Source organism: Miniopterus natalensis, chromosome X (assembly GCF_054644295.1).
Source record: "Miniopterus natalensis isolate mMinNat1 chromosome X, mMinNat1.hap1, whole genome shotgun sequence".
Taxonomy (NCBI): domain Eukaryota; kingdom Metazoa; phylum Chordata; class Mammalia; order Chiroptera; family Miniopteridae; genus Miniopterus; species Miniopterus natalensis.
The window spans coordinates 22,808,430-22,826,923 of NC_142103.1; the positions used below are offsets into that span (position 1 = coordinate 22,808,430).

At 37.4% G+C, this 18,494-nt stretch overlaps 1 protein-coding gene across 1 annotated transcript in view; it reads right to left on the reverse strand.

Moving 5' to 3' along the window:
* Positions 1-18,494, reverse strand: part of RTL9 (retrotransposon Gag like 9) — a 129,566-nt gene that overhangs the window by 98,533 nt on the left and 12,539 nt on the right. The window contains exon 2 of the mRNA XM_016198253.2: positions 7,550-7,677. The gene's annotated coding sequence lies outside the window, so the exon portion shown is untranslated. The remainder of the gene's footprint in view (positions 1-7,549; positions 7,678-18,494) is intronic.

Here is an 18,494-nt window from a genome sequence, read left to right on the forward strand (position 1 = left end):
AGCACTGACTTACTACACACAGTTCCCCAAGCCTGGGAAGTGCTGCTCCATCCTCTTCTCTAAGTTCTAAGTGCCCTTCCATGCCCAGTTCAACACCTATCTTCTTGATAAAGCTGTATTTGATGCTGCATACTCAGCCTCAAAATTCCTGTATGACCTAACTAGACCCCTCCTTTGACACTTAGTACTTATAACTCTGGGTTATTCAACTTTTTGTATTGATACCTTATCTCAGTTGTGTTTTCAGCTCCTTAAGAGCAAGGATTTCCATACCTACCTTCCTTCCCACACACTGCCTTAGCATATACTAGGCACTTAATAGATTTTTATAATATGAATGAATGGACAAATAGATAAATGAATTAATGAATGGATTTATAAAACCCATCCGATGGCATAATGGAGAAGACAATTGAATTAAGTCAGAGAACCTGGCTTCTAGTCTACTTTGCCACTAGATGGTTGTATGAGACATTAGGCAAGTTGCTTGCCTTAGTTCCTTCATTCACAAAATAGGAACAATACTTTCCATCCTCACTTCCAAGTTGAGATGGGGTAATTTATGGAAAAAATATTTGGCAGGTGAAAAGTGCATGTTGTTCACGAGTAATGCCAAAGAAGGAATTGTGAAGGATGAAGAAGGAGCTAGTGAAGCACACTGCAGAAAGTTGTGGGTGGAGGAAAAGACAATAATAGTAGGGGAAATTTGCAGGCAATGTAGACTTGCCCAGGAGTGGTTGAAAATGAACAGCAAGTATAAGAGACAGAAAAATAAAGGTTCTCTGTTGACAGGCAATATAACATAGTCATTAGATACAGACTGCCTAGGTTCAAAGCCTGGTTTTAGCACTTACCAGCTGTATTACCTTGGATAAGTTACTTAACATCTCTGACCTTCAGTTTACTTATTTATCATATGGGAATAATAATAGTACCTATTTCCAGGGACTTGTGGTGAGACTCAAATGAGTTAATATTTGTAAAGTGCTTAGAGGAGTATTAACCAATGCCATGCATATAGAACACAGTAGAAGGGTGTGTTAGATAAAGCAATAGCCTTGCTTCTCCTTTCCAAGAACTACTTCAACACCTATGGCTGGGACTTCCTCATTGGACCTGAAAGCAGGGCACAGAGAAGCTTAGAGTTCCTTCCCATTGGCCATATTTGCTTTCTGGGTTCCAGCACTCAGTCTTCTAAGCCTCGTGTGTTTCAGTGTTTATAGGACCTGGCCACTTTAGCTAGGTTTCCAGCTTACAAAGTATCTTCCCCATTCTTCAGCCTTTTTCAAAGCCCAGTAGAAATTATTGTGAGGACAGACTGGAGTAGATTCCATGAGCTCCCAAAAGCAAATAGAGTCCAAAGAGCCTTTAAGAATAATGGCTTTGCAACAAGATAACGTGAGTTTGAATCAGGGCTCTGCAAATAACCAACAGGATCACCTTGGACAAATCAACCTCACTGAGCCTCAGTTTGCTAATCTGTCCAATGAAGCCTCATAGGTGGCTGTCAGGATCAAATGAGAAAATGAACATGAAGCATTCAGCACAGGGCCTGGCACATAGTAAGCATTCAAAAAGTATTAACTCTTATACTAATTCCTAAAATTATGGGTCTCCAATTTTCCAGCTCTAGAATGTAATTTAGTAACACTATATCTCCCACCCATTATTGCTCTGTCATCCCAATTTGCCCCTTCCAAACTAAGACAGTGCAAAAAGTACTCTTGGTGCCAAATTGAGAACACTGTCTCTGTATTTTATACTTCATTTGAGGTTTATGTCCAGTTCAAAGGAATTATGGAGAAAGAAACAGAAACTCTAATTATGCCATAGATTTCAACATGTCTGTGAATGCCTCAAAGACAGTGAGGTGCTCTCAGCCTACGGTGGACATCAAAATCACCAATTTTTAATTTCATTAAATATATTATTCTTATAAAATGGAAAATAATATTTTTTAAATGCTAATACTTTGATCTATCCTAGAAAGAATTCTCCTATTGAAACAAATCTCCGGTGGGGAGACAAGTGGCCAGGCAAGTATGCTTTGCAAAAGTTACCCAAGTGGCTCTGGACAGTGTGGCTCAGTTGGTTAGAGCATTGTCCCATGCACCAAAAGTCTGCTGGTTGATTCCTGGTCCGGGCACATAGCTAGGTTGTGGGCTTGATCCCTGGTTGGGGTGAGTACGGGAGGCAACCAATCAATGTTTCTCTCATACATCAATGTTTCTCTCTCTCTGTCTTTCCCTTCCCCTCTCTAAAAATCAGTAAAACATATCCTTGGGTGAGGATTAAAAAATAAGTTATCCAGGTGAGTCAGTCTGGTAAGCACCTCTGCTCTGAGAGAGGGAGTGGAAAGTGAGTTTTGGGGAAGAGGTCAGGGCCTCCCTGTGAGAAAAAAATCCAAGGCGGGTAGGTATAACCACTCTTCCTCCCACACAAAGAGGGTATGTAAAAACACACTCTGTACCCACCAGGAGAAAGCTTAGTGTTTTCTCCTCCATGCATTAATCACAGAGGACTTACCTCTTATACAAGCATCATCCTTGACACACCAATTGGAGAATTGTGCTCAGCGAGATTACAAGATTTGTCCCATGCTTCCAAAATGCAACTATATTTCATGACTGGATTAAATATGTGTCATGCCTAAAGATCAAATATTATTAATGTCTAAAGCAAGAAAAAATATTACCAAATAATTCAATTAGTTTTTGTTTATACATCTGTTCCCAAATCTAATTGTTTGCTGGCAAAACTGTTTGGCCTTGATTATGATCATTAATGAGCGTGCTTGCATTTCAAATCAAGGAATCAGTCTCTCAAACGGCTTTAACCAAATAAAATAAAAATGTAAAATAAAAAGAAAGCATAAGAAATAATTTATGAAGTTATTACTTTTTATTCCCTGATTTATATATATCAACTTAGTAAGTTATGATTTTTAGTTTGAAATATTGTTGATTTTTTAATGGACTTTGTATTTTAGAGTAGTTTTAGGTTCACCATCTTATATATTTTACACCAACTCTTTACATATATAATACACTTATATATTATTTTAAATATTAATATGTAAATATATATTTATATAAATGAATATATAATATATAATGTATGTATATATACATATTGTACATAAACATATAATTTATATAAAAATAAATATATGTTAAATGAATCTACATTACTTTGGAGGGCCACCAAAATCTTAGATTTTTCTCATATAATATCTGAAAATTTAAACATAAATTTTCATTTAAATCTTTTAAAAATAAATAAAATATCATATTTCATATAGATACATGTGATTTATACTGACAGACCTATACTAATATATAAATGGTCAGTTCTCATTTTTCTAGCAGCAAAACTCTTACTAATGAATTACAGTCAAAGAAAGAAAGACTTTTGCAAAATAATACTTCAGGAAGAAATACTAAATTCATAGAGCTATTGGTTTCAATATTCTAATACAAGGATGAAAAATTAATAATGTAGTTAGGAGTATGGACTGAAAAAGCAGGCAAAACTTATTCTGATTTTCTTCCAATCTCTTGCTAACTATATGGCCTTAGGCAAGTTATTTCATTCTCTGAGGTTCAATTTGCTTGTCTGCAAAATAAGAATAATAATAGCACCTATGTCTTAGTGTTGATGGGAAGATTAAATAAGAAAATACGTGTAACATTTTTAAAACACTGTGTGGAACATGGTAGGTGTTTAATGAATGTTATGAGATTTTGTTATCATTTCTACAAGAATGTCAGCTTCATGGTGGCAGTTTCTTTCCCATCTTCTTCTCTATTGGATTTCCAGTACCTAACACAGTGCTGCATAAATATTTGTGGGGTGAATTGACTTATGTGACAGATATCCAAAGGTCTAGTGGAGCAGTTTACTGATTTTTGTCACTGCTTCTAATCACACTTGGCAGCTGGACAAGTAACTCAAGGTGAATTTTTAATAAGAACTTTATTGAGATATAATTCTCCCATTTAAAATATACAATAAAATAGTTTTTAGTACATTCAGAGTTGTGCAGCCATCACAATAATTAATTTTAGATTATCATTACCCCAAAAGGAAATTCTATAACTATTAATAGTCACTCCCCATTAACTCACAAACCCTCCTCCCCAGCCCCCTACCACCAATTCACTTTCTGCCTTAATGGATTTGCCTATCTTGGACATTTCTTATGAAAAGACTCATGGGACCAGTGGTCCTTTGTGGCTGATTTCTCTCATTTAGCGTAATGTTTTCAAGTTTCATGAATGTTGTAGCATGTATCCATACTTCATTCATTTTCCTGGCTGAATAATATTCAATTGTATGAATATAGCACATTTTTTTTTAAATTTAAAATTTTTTATTTATCAGTTGATGGACATTGGGGTTGTTTCCACTTTTTAGCTACTATGAATAATGTGGTTATAAACATTCACATACAAGATTTTATGTGAAAAAATGTTTTCATTTCTCTTGGGTACATACCTAGGAGTAGAATTGCTGAGTCATATGATAATTCTATGTTTAACTTTTTGAGGAAATGCCAGACTATTTTCCTACTACCTTAACAGCAGCTGCACCATTTTACATCCCACCAGCGGCGTATGAATGTTTCAGTTTCTCCACATCCTTGCCAATACTATGTCTTTTTTTATTATAGCCATTACAGTGTGAAGTGCTATGTCATTGTGGTTTTGATTTGTATTTCCCTAATAACTAATTATGTTGAGCATCCTATTATGTTCTTATTGGCCATACATATATCTTATTTATACAAATGTACATTCATATCTTTTGCCTTGCTCATTTTTTTAAAATATGTTTTTATTGACTTCAGAGAGAGGAAGGAAGAGGGAGAGGGAGATAGAAATATCACTGATGAATGATGAGAGAGTCATTGATCAGCTGCCTCCTGCATGACCCTAACTGGGGATCTAGCCTGCAACCTGGGCATATGCCCTGACCAGGAATTAAACCGCAATCTCCTGGATCCTAGGTCAATACTCAACCACTGAGCCACCCCTGGCCAGGCCACCTTGCTCATTTTTAATTGTGTTATTTATCTTTTTATTATTGAGTAGTAAGAGTTCCTTATATATTCCAGATACAAGTCCCTTATCAAACATATGGTTTGCAAACATTTTCTCTCATTCCATTTTGTTGTCTTTTCATGTCTTTGATTCACAAAAGTTTTTAATGTTGATCCATTCAACTTACCAATTTTTTCTTTGGTTCTTTATGCTTTTCATGTCATATTTAAGAACTATTGCTTAATTCAAGGTCATGAAGATTTACACCTATATTTCTATTAAAGAGTCTTATACATTAGCTCTTACATTTGGGTCTTTGACCTATTTTGAGTTAACTTTTTTATATAGTGTAAGGTAGGGGTCCGAACTCATTCTTCTGCATGTAGATATCCAATGTCCAAACACCATTTGTTGAAAACACTCTTCCTTCTTCACTGAAATGCCTTAACACCCTTGTTGAAAATCAATCAAAAATAAATGTAAGGGTTTATTTCTGGTCTCTCAATTCTATCCTATTGATGTATATGTCTATCCTTATGCCAGTACCACACTTGCTGTTTCTTGGTATTAAGTTTTGAAATTAGGAAGTGTGCATCCTTCAACTGTGTGTTTTATAAGATTGTTCTTGGCTATTTGGGGTCCCTTGAATTTCCATATAAATTTTAGGCTCATCATTAAATTTCTGCAAAGAAGCCAGCTAGGATTTTCATAGGGATTGTATTGATTCTATAGATTATTAGTTAGGGTAGTATTGCTACCTTAACAATATTTTCTCCTGGGTGATGAAGATGGGATTTCTTTCCATTTTATTTAATTTCATTCAACAATGTTTTGTATTTTTCAGTGCACTAGTCTTGTACTGCCTTGGATTAAACTTATAACTAATCATTTTATTCTTTTTGATGCTATTGGAATTAAAGGAATTGCTTTCTTCATTTCATTTTTACATTGGTCACTGCTATTGTACTGAAACACAACTGATTTTTGTATATTTGTCCTACAACTTTGCTGAACTCCTTTATTAGCTCTAATGGTCATTCTTACTTTCCAACCTTGATGCCATTTATTTGTTTTCCTTGCCCAACTGCCCTGGTGAGAACTTCTAGTACAATGTTGAATAGAAGTTGTGAGGGCAGACATCCTTGTTTTGTTCCTAATCTTAGGGGGGAAGTCTTCAGTCTTTCATCACTGAATATGATGTTAGCTGTGGGGGGTTTGTAGATGCCCTCCATCAGGTTCAGGAATAAAGTGAAATTTATTTGAAACTAGAAGACTGTCACCAGTAATAGACATCTCAGACCCAGTTGTACTTCTTCTTTTCTGGTGTGACACACTTCTTCTGCTTCATATTCTCCAAACAGAGGAGAATGCCTGAAGGGACAGATTTATACCTTATTCTGGGTTTCAAACTGGAACCATTTCACTTCAGCAGTGTTTTGAAATACAACCCACTAAGAATTGTACAGATACTTAATAATTAATGTGTCAAAAATAAGACAGCAGGCTTTCTTTGACCCATGACTTTTATTTGGTTCGATGAAATCTGGGTTTTGCCAGTACAACTCATCTTTTTCTTGGTGGGAGAACAGGAATGTGGGGAGAGCATAGAGGATTCTCTGATGCATGATGCCTAGAGAAAAAGTAGCATGTATCACAAGACTGCCTAGGTTCAAATATTTGCTTGGCCACTTACACGTTTTTTAAACTATGTAACCTATACGTACCTCAGTTTCTTCATTTGAAAAATGGAGATGATGAAAATAATAATGAAGACAATAATAATAATACCTACCTCATCAGGCTGTTGTGAGAAATAAATGAGTTATGTGTAAAAGTATTTAGAACAGTTCCTGGCACTAAAATAAACTCAATTTTTGTACTCGCACTTAATCAATAGTAACAAGTGGCAAAGACATAAGTTTGAGAGCCAGATAGATCCAAGTTGAAATCCCTGCTCAAATTATTTTACTAGCTATGTGGCTTCTGACAAATTACTTTATCTCTCTGAGCCTTAGTTTTTGTGTTCCAAATAGGAAACAGAACCTACCTTGCAAGGTTATTAGAAGGAACAAATTAGATAATTCAAGGCTAATGAGGTCCTATCACAGAACTTCTGCTCATTTAATAGTTCAGGCCTGGGGCTAAGAGAAAATATCATTGGAGGCTTTAGTTTACTAAAAAATTATTTGTAAAATTATAAAAGTAACATATACTTGTAAAAAATTAAATTTTACAAAAGCATGTAGTGAAAAGTAAAAATCTCTTTTTACACCCATTCCCCCACCCATTTCAATTCTCTTCCAAGCAATAACTATAACAACAGTTTAGTGTATATCCATCCAGACTTTCATCTGTTTATATCAATACATATGATTATATACATAAGAACACATATACACATATATATTTCTACATAAATTATACCTTACTATATATACTATGGACTTTCTAATTTTACTCAATATCATATCTTTGACATCTTTCCATTTGAGTATATAGAGACTTACCACATTCTTCTTAATGGCTGTTCAGTAATCCATAGGATGGATATGTCAGTGGCTTATTTTGAAAACTCTTCAACATTCTCAGGATAACATTGTGAGTCTCCAATTGCAGTGTACTTCTTTTTCAAAGCCTGTATTTAACAATATAACATATAAATGTGCAATTTAAGGCAAATTCATAGTTTGCATGGATAGTGAGTGTTTTGTTGAATTCTCAGTCATACAGACATAATGGAAAGCTAAATATTCATGCAGAACAGAATTTCTTTAGCTAGGTCAGAAGGAAAAACAAGTCACTCGAATTATTACTATCTTTTGAATTTTTGTCTTTCCTGGTGGTTTTTAATATTGAGAAACTAAAAGAAAAAGAAGACTGGAGTGGATAAATATCAGTAAATTTAACAAAATCTTGGGAAGCTTACTAAATACAAAAGTAACTGTTGATCTGATGAATAAAACACAGAAGTAACTATAATAATTAACTTTTTGTACTGAGAAATTACTATAATAATTACTCTTTTGAATGACAAACTAGCCCAAATAATTGAGAAATGCCAAAAATGATAGCCATGTATTCAAAATAAATACATTTATATAAATAAATCCATGAAGGAGAAACTAAAATTAATGCTTTCAGAATAAACAAAATATATTGTGTCAATTTCCAATGGCCCCAAAATGTCTATGTGCTACTGATGGAGATTTCAGAATTCTGGGCAAGTATTCACAAAGTTCAAAAGTGTCATAACAGTAAAGTGATGTGGTTATAAGAGTAGAAATGTGTATAGATGAAATCACGGAAATGTCACTCACTGTAATATCTGAGCAGGAGGTTGCAATCAAGGCAATTAGCAATTAGAAAGTACAGGGCCCTAACTCCCACAGAATTTTTGGTTCAAGCAGCTCTGACAGCACACAGAACTGTTGTAAGATACTTTGTGAGAAAGCTTTGTCAGTGGTAATGCCTGCTTTAATGACATCTGAACACAGCTGTTTTTCTCCAAAGAACAGCAACACTTCTAAGCCTGCCAAATACAGATAATAAGGTGCTTACCTATCATTAACAAAATTACACTTTCCTTATTGACAGAAAAGACATGTTCACATTGTGAGAAGATTACGTACATTACAGAACTAGTGGAAAGCAATTGAAAATTATCATAAGGATGGCTGCAAAGCAGTGATTTCCACCCCTAAATGTGCCACCATCTAGGGTGTCTTCAATTATCCTAAGGATCATAATGAGCTTTTGAAAGCTTCTCAAAACAAAATTAAATACAAGTCACATTAATTTAAGATATTATGCCATACGACATTTTTAGGAAAAGAGGGAAATGGCATAAAATCAAGCTAACAATAAAAGTGCGTTATAAATTCCCATAAATTTGGGAGCCAACGATGGAAAAACTGGAACATTATGTAGATTCAGTGGTAGTTTTTATGAATTCAGAAAATTGTACCAAGGCATACCATCTAAACAGTTATAGTCAAGTGTATAAGTTTTCTATGTGCTTTGAAAGTGGGTACTCACATAAATAGTAATCCTTAAAATCTGTCTCCAACTTTTGGTTAATTTTTCTACTTAAGAGTTTCCTGAATATTTGAAGATATATTTCAATGCTAGTAACAAAATCATTAATTCATTGAAGAAATATTTATTGAGAGCATGCTATATGCCAGGTGCTGATTGAAAGTTTGTATCAGTCATGTACAGGTGTGCCTATTTTCCTGAGCCTTTCTAATAACGTTTAAAAATATCTTTAGCCCCAAAGAGGCTCACACCAAGACATATCATAATTAAAATGCCAAGGGTTAAAGGCAAAGAGAGAATCTTAAAAGCAGCAACAGAAAAGCAATTTGTTATCTACAAAGGAGCTCCCATAAGACTGTCAGCCGATTTCTCAACAGAAATGTTGCAGATCAAAAGGGATTGGCACAAAATATTCAAAGTGATGAAAAGCAAGAACTCTAGAACCAAGGTTACTCTATCCAGCAAAGCTATCATTTAAAATCAAAGGATGGGTGAAGGACTTCCCAGACAAGAAAAAACTAAAATTCATCACCATAAAACCAGTACAACAAGAAATGTTAAAGGGTCTTGTTAAGAAGAAGAAGAAAACAAGAAGATCAAAAATATGAGTAAAAAATGGCAATAAATACAGGGTGAGGCAAAAGTAGGTTGACAGTTGTGAGGACATGAAACACACCGTTTATTCTTGTATTATTAATTAATTACTGTATCATTTTCCACATGAGCAGTTGTGTACCTACTTTTACCCCACTCTGTACATATCCATCAACAATTACTTTAAATACAAATGGATTAAATGCTCCAATCACAAAATACAGGATGGTTGAATGGATAAGAAATCAAGACCCTTACATATGCTATCCACAAGAGATCGACAGACACACAGAGCCTGAAAGTAAAGGAATAAAAATGAATTTTTTATGAAAATGGAAACAGATAGAAAAAAATCTGGGGTAGCAATACTTTTACCACACAAAATAGACTTTAAAACAAAGGCTACAACAAGAGATACAGAAGGACCAAGCAATTCCAATTCTGGGTATTTATCCAAAAAAACCAAAATACTAAATGCAACCATATATGAAAAGACATATGCACCCATATGTTCATTGCAGCATTATTTATAATTACCAAAATATGGAAGTAACCTAAGTGGCCATCAATAGATTACTGTATAAAGAAGAAGTACAATTGGTAGTTATGGAATAGTCATGGGGATGTAAAGTACAGCACAGGGAATATAGTCAATAATATTGTAATAACTATGATGTGTTAGATGGGTACTAGATTTTTCAGGGTGATCACTTTGTAAGTTATATCATTGGGTTGTAGACCTGAAACTAATATAATATTGTACAACTGTAATTGAAAAATAAAAAATTATTTAAAAATAAAATATATTTAGCACTATCATTAGCATATTAGTGAAAACAGTATATTATCGTAGTTTATCACTTCTTTGAATATTAGTGAGATTATACTTTTTTATATGTTTATTGATCATATAACCATTTGTAGTTGCTCATATCCTTTGTGTGCCTTTCTACTGGTATTTTTACTATTGATTTGTAAAGGCTCTTTACATATTACTGTACCATCTATCTGACATTAGAATCTTTGAGTAGGAGCTTCTAGAGACAGCCAAATTTGCTCAGTAACTATTAGAGTTGAAGTCAGCTAATGTTGTCAAATATTTGTATAAGGTCTATGAGTATCCTGGAATCATTTTGATGTTGTTTACTTCTGTTTCTGCATTAAATCTAATTTTATGTACACTAAAGCAGGTTATGCCATAACCAAACAGATTCTACGAGCATCGAACAAGCAATATTGTTCAGTAGTCAACAGAGAAAAAAATTGGACTATTATCTTGCCAGTGATTTAAAAACAAGGCATAACAAAAAACTAAAAGAGGTTACTCTAGTCACCACCATCAATTTCCTCATTATTCTTGAAGTTGGTATTAACAGTAGCATCTTTGGAATATTTCAGCACTTTTTTAGTACTACATATATTTATTTATTTTATTTTTACTTTTTTATTTTTAAGTATGTCTTTATTGATTTCAGGGAGAGGAAAGGAGAGGGAGAGAGAGAGAGAGAAACATCAATGATGAGAGAGTCATTAATCAGCTGTCTCCTGCTTGCCCCCTACTGGGGATCAAGCCCACAACCTGGGCATGTGCCCTGACTGAGAATCGAACTTCGATTTCCTGGATCACAGGTGGATGCTCAACCGCTGAGCCATGCCAGACAGGCATTACTACATATATTTAGAAAGGACTTTGATGGCATCTAAGGCACACTATATCACCCTGCTTTAAAAAAACCTTAGCAGCCATAAACAATTAGGTCCTGGAGATTTGTGGATTTGACAGCATATTGACCTTTTCACCAGAAATGATGGAAACTAATTTGAGGCAATGCCAGTGCTGCTCAGTAACTTGAGCCATCACCCTCAATAACAGATACATATTGAAATTTCCATAGAATTCTTTTATCTCTGTGATTCAGGATCAATAAACATTTCCTGAGTACTTAATAGGTACCAGGTGTTTACATACAATTTTCCCTCTAATCCTCACTACTGATCTATTATATTGGTATCCTCACTTTCTTATGATTAAATTGTAACTCAGAGAGGTTGCCTGATTTGTTCATGGTCATACTAGTAGCTACTAAGTGGCAGAGATGGGACTTGAACCCAGATTTCCCAACTCTAAATTTAGGAGTCTTTTGACTGTGACATCTGCTCGCCTCAGCAAGTCTCGATGAGACATGTGAATGGCCCAGGCAGGCTTTGTGTTCTCATGTCTCTTCAATATTTTAAAAATATTTGTTCAACATTTACTTAATGAAAGAGGAAACTGATTTTCTACTAATAAAAATACTATTTTCATTATGTTCAAAATAAGAATTCACAGCATGCACCTATCACAGTAACAGCTGTTATTTATTGAGCACTTACCATGTGTCAGGCACTGTGCTAACCACTTTAAATGCATTATCTCATTTAATCCTAGGAGTTTGGCATCATGATCATCATCACCGTCGTCATCATCACATCTCTGTTTAATATATGAGGACCAAACAGATTAAGTGACTTAGGCAATGTAAGTGGTGGAGCCAGGATTTAAGCTCAGGCAGGCTGACACCTTAGCCTATAAGCTTAACCATTACATTTTATTGCCTTCAACTATAGCAAAATTCCTAAATTGGCATTTTAAACTACTGATTTCTTACTTTCATTTATTTTCTTTTTTGTAATTCAAAACTGAATAAAATGGAAGTAATTTACAAGAATATAATTATAAAGTCACATTTAAAAGATTTTAGATTTTCCCCCTTGTTGTTTAGTTTTCTTGATAACAAACCATATCCTACTCTTCTGCAGTTCTCATTTTGTCTTTAGTTCCCTTTTGCAATTTTTCAAACCAGACTACTTTTAGGGAGTTGTATTAGAGGATTTAAATTTTAGATAAGAGTATAAACCCCTCATTCCTGATAAACAGCACTGTGGCATGCACTATTTTGTTTCACAATTTCAGCTGATTGAGGAGAGTTGCTTACTTTAAGCAACTCGGAGTTTGTTAATGCCACAGTTGGTGGCACACCCTTTAACTTGCACATGCTCATCACAAAAATGCAGTGGCTGGCACCAGTGAGGACTGGTTTTATTTTTGCTTTTGATTTTTTACTCAAGGGCCCCATCCTCTTGAGCAAGAGAGGGGGCTAATTTCCATCTCACCAATTACTTTGGGAAGTACTGGCAGAAACCCAAGGTAGTCGGCACCACGTTTATAATTAATCTCAGAGATTTCGTAACACCCCTGTTAAATTGGCACCCCAGGCTCTTGCCTGGCTGGTAAATTGCTTAATCTTTTGTCTCACAAAGCTGTGGAGGCATCGATGACTCTAATCCATTTTTTTCAATGTAATACAGAACTCAGGAGTTGATGAAGAAGGGTATAGTTTAGATAAATCCATATTGATTCAAATATTAAAAGACAATTTTCTATGAGTTTCAGCTGACCCTAGAGGGCATATAGATTCTAGAGCAAAAGCCATTTGGTGGGTTTCCTCTACTTGTTATATGTAAACAGGTAGAACCTGATTATAATGAATGTGAGAGGGCAGCTATACCATGCAAATTGAATATTGATGTTGACAGCTGTGTAATTACAATGCTGTTTCATTACAAGACACTTCATATGTATAATTATAAGAAGTTTGGATAATTTAGAAAAACGGCTGATTGTGAGCAATGTCAGGCCATCAACAATCTGAACTTCACCTTTGAGTTATTAAAGCAAAACATTCAAACAGAACTGGTGAAAAGACTCCCCAACCCTGGCTTCTAGTTGCCCACTCATTGTGTGTACTTCTGTGGAAAACTGAAAATTTTTTTGACTGAGTACTTCTGGGTTCAAGATCATGCTTCTTCCCCCATCCCACCTCACCCTGCCAATTCTTCATGGGCACAAGACTGCTTGGGGTGTTAATAAGATGTCTCTGACTAGGACTGAGGGTTTCAAATTAAGTGTAGGGAGTGGAGGCAGTTTTATGTCTTGAAGCCTGAAAAAACAAAGCCTCCTTAAAAGGCTAAAGAGAAATGCACAGTGATCACATTTTGGAATTTCAAAAGGGAAACAGTCTGAAAATGGAACAAAATATTTGAAATCAGGACTGCCCCAGAAAACTTGGATAATTATAGCTATCATGTATTTTGAGCACTTATATGCCAGGCACTGGGAAAAGTACTTCCCATGTATCTTATCTCATTTCATCCTTTCAACAAACCTAAGAGGTAGGTTCTAGAATCCCCACCTCTGCAAAGAGGGATCTAAAGCATAGTGAGGTTTACACTACTTGCCCAAGATCATATAGCAACTATGTGGCAGAGCTAGGGTTCAAATCCAGTTTTCATGAACTCTGAAGAACTTTTTCTTAACCACAAAGAGGCCCTGCCATTCTAGTAGATATTTAGTCTCTAAATTTTTTTTTTTTTTCCAGAAGGGATTCAAAGGTAGGAGCCAAATCAGTTTTTTCATCTTTGTATGGCCTGCACAATTTTTGCCATATCCAAGGATAACACAAATTACAGACAGGTGTTCAGGCCTGCTCTGTCTCATTCCCTGGGGGTGGAGGCAGCCTTCCTCACCTTAGCCTCATCCCGATATCCCTACCCACGATCCATTCATGGCCAGCCAAGTTGGTCTCTAGAAAGCCAAGTGCCATGGCTCTACATACTTTAACCTCCTCTTAAACAGTAATAATTATGAAACCATGGGTTGGATGTTAGTTGTATTTTTAAATGCACATCAAAATAAAGAATGTTCATCTGCCATCACCTACAATTATCTCATACACCACCAGGGGGACATATAGCACATATATGAAAGCACTGATCTGGATGATCTGTAAGTGACCTCTAACATTTAACCTCTAAAAATAGTTCAAAAAGGTTGAGATGGATTTGAGCAGGATGGCTATTTGTCAATCCTTGTTTTTTTCCCTCTCTCGTAGTCTCCAGTCTCTGTTCGACTGTCCTCCACTTTCTGAGATTTTTCACAGCTTTTCAGAAGAAACTGGGCACTTTAAAGAGAACTAGCTTTTCCTATTTCCACAATTACTGACCTTCAACCTCTAGCTCAGGTATCACATCCTTAGAGAAACTCTCTGACCACTCAATCTACAGTAACCTCCTATAATGTTACTTTGTCTTATTTTTCTCTCAGCACTTATCACTATTGGAAATCACCTTGTCTGTTTTTTGACTAGTATACTGCCAGTCTCCTTACTAAATCACAAGCTCCGGGTTCCTGGCATTTAGCACAATGCCTGGCATGTAGTTAAGTGCTCAAAGAGCATTTGTCACATAAGTGCACATGATAAACCAGGGATTCTAAAGTTAGGGTAGGGCTGTGGAGTTGATGAAACAGAGGCAACATAAGGAAAGCAGAAATTTGGGTAATGTAATTTATCCAAAAAGGTAAAGTGGGCAATGACCTGGAAAGGTATAAAACTGTCTGAGGTACTTACATCACTCATTCTTTCTTGAGTACAATGTTCAGGGCACTGTACTAAGCTGACCCTCTTGAACTGGCTACTATTGTGTTCTGGGGCCTATGCCATTGGTAATCTCCAGTTCCATTCACATAACTCATGTTTACTGAGTGACTGCTATATGTCAAGCACTATTCTATGCTGGGATACAGAAGTAAGCAGCACAAAGTTCCAGCTCTCTATCTAGTAAGGGTCAAATCAGTATCAGGCACACATCTTTATATATTTTTTTCCCCCAGATAATATTTACTAGTGATCCTTTACCTTTCTAGCAAAACCAGACCTTTGCTATCCTAGAATCATATGCCCTGACCCTATTGTATTTATAACAGCTACCATCCATTTGTTGAGTATGCATTATGTGTCAGACACAGTGCTGAAGGCTTTAAATACATTATATTATAGAATCTTTTCAAAAACCCCATGAAAAAGGAATTATTAACTTCATGTAACATAGAAGGAAACCAAGGCTCACTGATATTGAATGACTTACCCAATGTCAGGTATTTGTTATGTGATAGAGTGCATTCAAAGCTAGGCAGAGTGCCCCCTGGAGTTGTACAATGCAATGACCCTCTAGAGTCACTGTCCTTAACCATAAGTATGTAATGGTGCCTCTTATACTATATAAGGGCCTCCCTCCACTAAGGAAATCTAGCTCTGAAGATTCTGGCAATCGAGACACTCCCAGGTATGGGGTCTGCCCAAGGAACTGGAAATGAGGTAGGTAGAAATGTTTCAATATTGGCCTGTGTGGTCCAGAACATAAGGCACAGGTGCATATATGTTATGGAGTAGTTAATACAGTTCATTATACCCTAAGAATAACACTGACTCTCAGTAAAGATGAAATTACTGAAGCTATAGTCCAAGAGAAGAACAGTATACATCTGAACTTCATTCCTTTTAAAATGATTAAAGACAGGGAGGAAACAAGATGGCGGTGTAGGTAGCAGCTGAACCCGCCACCTCCCTCAACCACATCAAAATTACAACTAAAACACAGAACCACCATCACTCAGAACCTCCTGAAATTTAGCTGAACAGAAGCTCTACAAGCAGGGAACTGAAGACGCACCAAGACCGGTAGGAGGGGCGGAGACGCGGGCGGATCGGGGCTGGATCGGGGAGACGCGGCCGCAGGCCCACACCCGGTGCCACGGTTTAAACCCGGGAGGGAATCTCGGCGGTGGAGGTTTCCCGGAGGAGGGAGGGGTCCCAGCCCCACAGCAGGCCCCCAGCCCAGGGCTCCAGGGCTGGGAAGAGAAGTCCCACAACTCCAGGCTGTGAAAACCAGCCGGGACTGTGCCTGAGGGTGGCGCAGGCTGTGGGAGCCTCAGGAAGCTCCTCTTAAAGGGCCCGCGCACGGACTCAGACGCGCTCCCTCTGAGCCCCAGTGTCGGGCAGCAGCTTGAAAGGAACCAGGGACATTTGGGGAGGAACTAACCTGCCTGAAATTGGGGCAAGAGGTAGAGGGGCAGCTTTCTCCCAGGCAGAAGAGCTGGCAGAGACCATTGCTCCTTTGGCAAGCCCTCCCCACCCAGAGTAGGCAGGCAGGCACCATATTTGAATCTCCAGCACCTGACTCACACCTTTGGCCCCGCCCCAGCGGTTCCCCGAGGCCCCACCCCTCCCTACCTGCAAGCTCATCCAAGCCATTTCCAGGGACTTTTCTACGCAAGTGGCCTCTCCAGCCTCATGCTTAGGACTTTCCTAAAATCTCTCAAACAAGCAGCAGCTTGCCCCATATGGCTTGCTAAGTGGCCCCAGGCCTGGCACTAGCGGCAGCCTTCATTGGTTCATAGCTTGGCCTCTCCTGGACAACACCAAGCCCAGCACAAGCAGCGGCCAACTACGGTTTTCTGAGTAGCTCATGCTGGGTGGCCCTGGGCAAGGCACTGGCACAGGCTGACTTTGCACCTCCAGGGAGGCCCCGGAGACAGTGCACCTGGTGGTCAGACTCGACCACGCTGGATTATAACCCTACTAAATCCACAAGTGACACACTCAAGAAGTGTACTTGGTGAACACCAAAGCTCCACTGAAGTAAATCCTGCTCCAAAGGGGTGTCTCTAGCACAGCAGCTCTTTGGCTGTAGTTGCAGCTGGTCCTCACAGCCAACTGGCCTGGAAGTCAGTTTATCCTAGTGACGCCAATAGCAACCAAGGCTCAACTACAACAGGACAGTGCACACAGCCCACACAGAGGAGCACCTAGAAGGCCCAGCTCAGGTGACTGGAGAGGCTGAGCCAGTGGACCCTACAGGACACCTACTACACAAAGCCATGCTACAAATTCCAGTAGACATAGCAGCTCTACCTAACACATAGAAACAAACATCAGGAAGCAGCCAAAATGCAGAGGCAAAGAAACATGTCATAAAGGAAAGAACAGAAGAAATCTCTACAAGAGGAAGTAAATGAAATAGATCCAAGCAAGCTAACAGATATAGAGTTCAGGATTTTGTTTATAACGATGCTCAACTATATTAGTAAGTGTATGACGAGAATAACTGAGAAAATCGATGACATAATAAAATACCAATTTGAAATGAAGGCTACAAGAACTGAAATGAAGAATAATTTACAGGGAATCAACAGTAGAGTAGAGGACGCTGAGAATCAAAGAAGCAATTTGGAACATGAGGAAACAAAAAACACCCAACCAGAAGAGCAAAAAGAAAAAAGAATCCAGAAATGTGAAGATAGTGTATGGAGCCTCTGGCACAACTTCAAGAGGCCCAACACTCATATTATTGGGGTACCAGAAGGGGAAGAAAAAGAGCAAGAAATTGAAAACCTATTTGAAAAAACAATTACAGAAAACTTCCCCTACCTGGGGAAAGAAATAGACTTACAAGTCCAAGAAGCACAGAGGGTCCCAAACAAGAGGAACCCAAAGAAGCCCACAGCAAGACACATCATAATTAAAATGCCAAAGGTTAAAGAGAGAGGACCTTAAAAGCAGCAAGAAAAAGCAGTTAGTTACCTATAAGAGAGCACCCATATGACTGCCAGCTGATTTCTCAACAGAAACTTTGCGGGCCAGAAGGGAGTGCCAAGAAATATTCAAAGTGATGAAAAACATGGAACTACAACCAAGATTGCTCTACCCAGTAAAGCTATCATTTAGAACTGAAGGTCAGATAAGGAGCTTCACAGATAAGAAAGAGCTAAAGGAGTTCATCACCACCAGACCAGCACTACAGGAAATGTTGAAGGATCTTCTTTAAGAAGAAGGTAATGAACAAAAGAATCTGATGAACTAAATAGATCCAGAGACATTGACACGGGGAACAGACGATCATATTTCAGAGGAAAAGGGGAAGGGTGGTGGAGGGTGGGAAGAGATT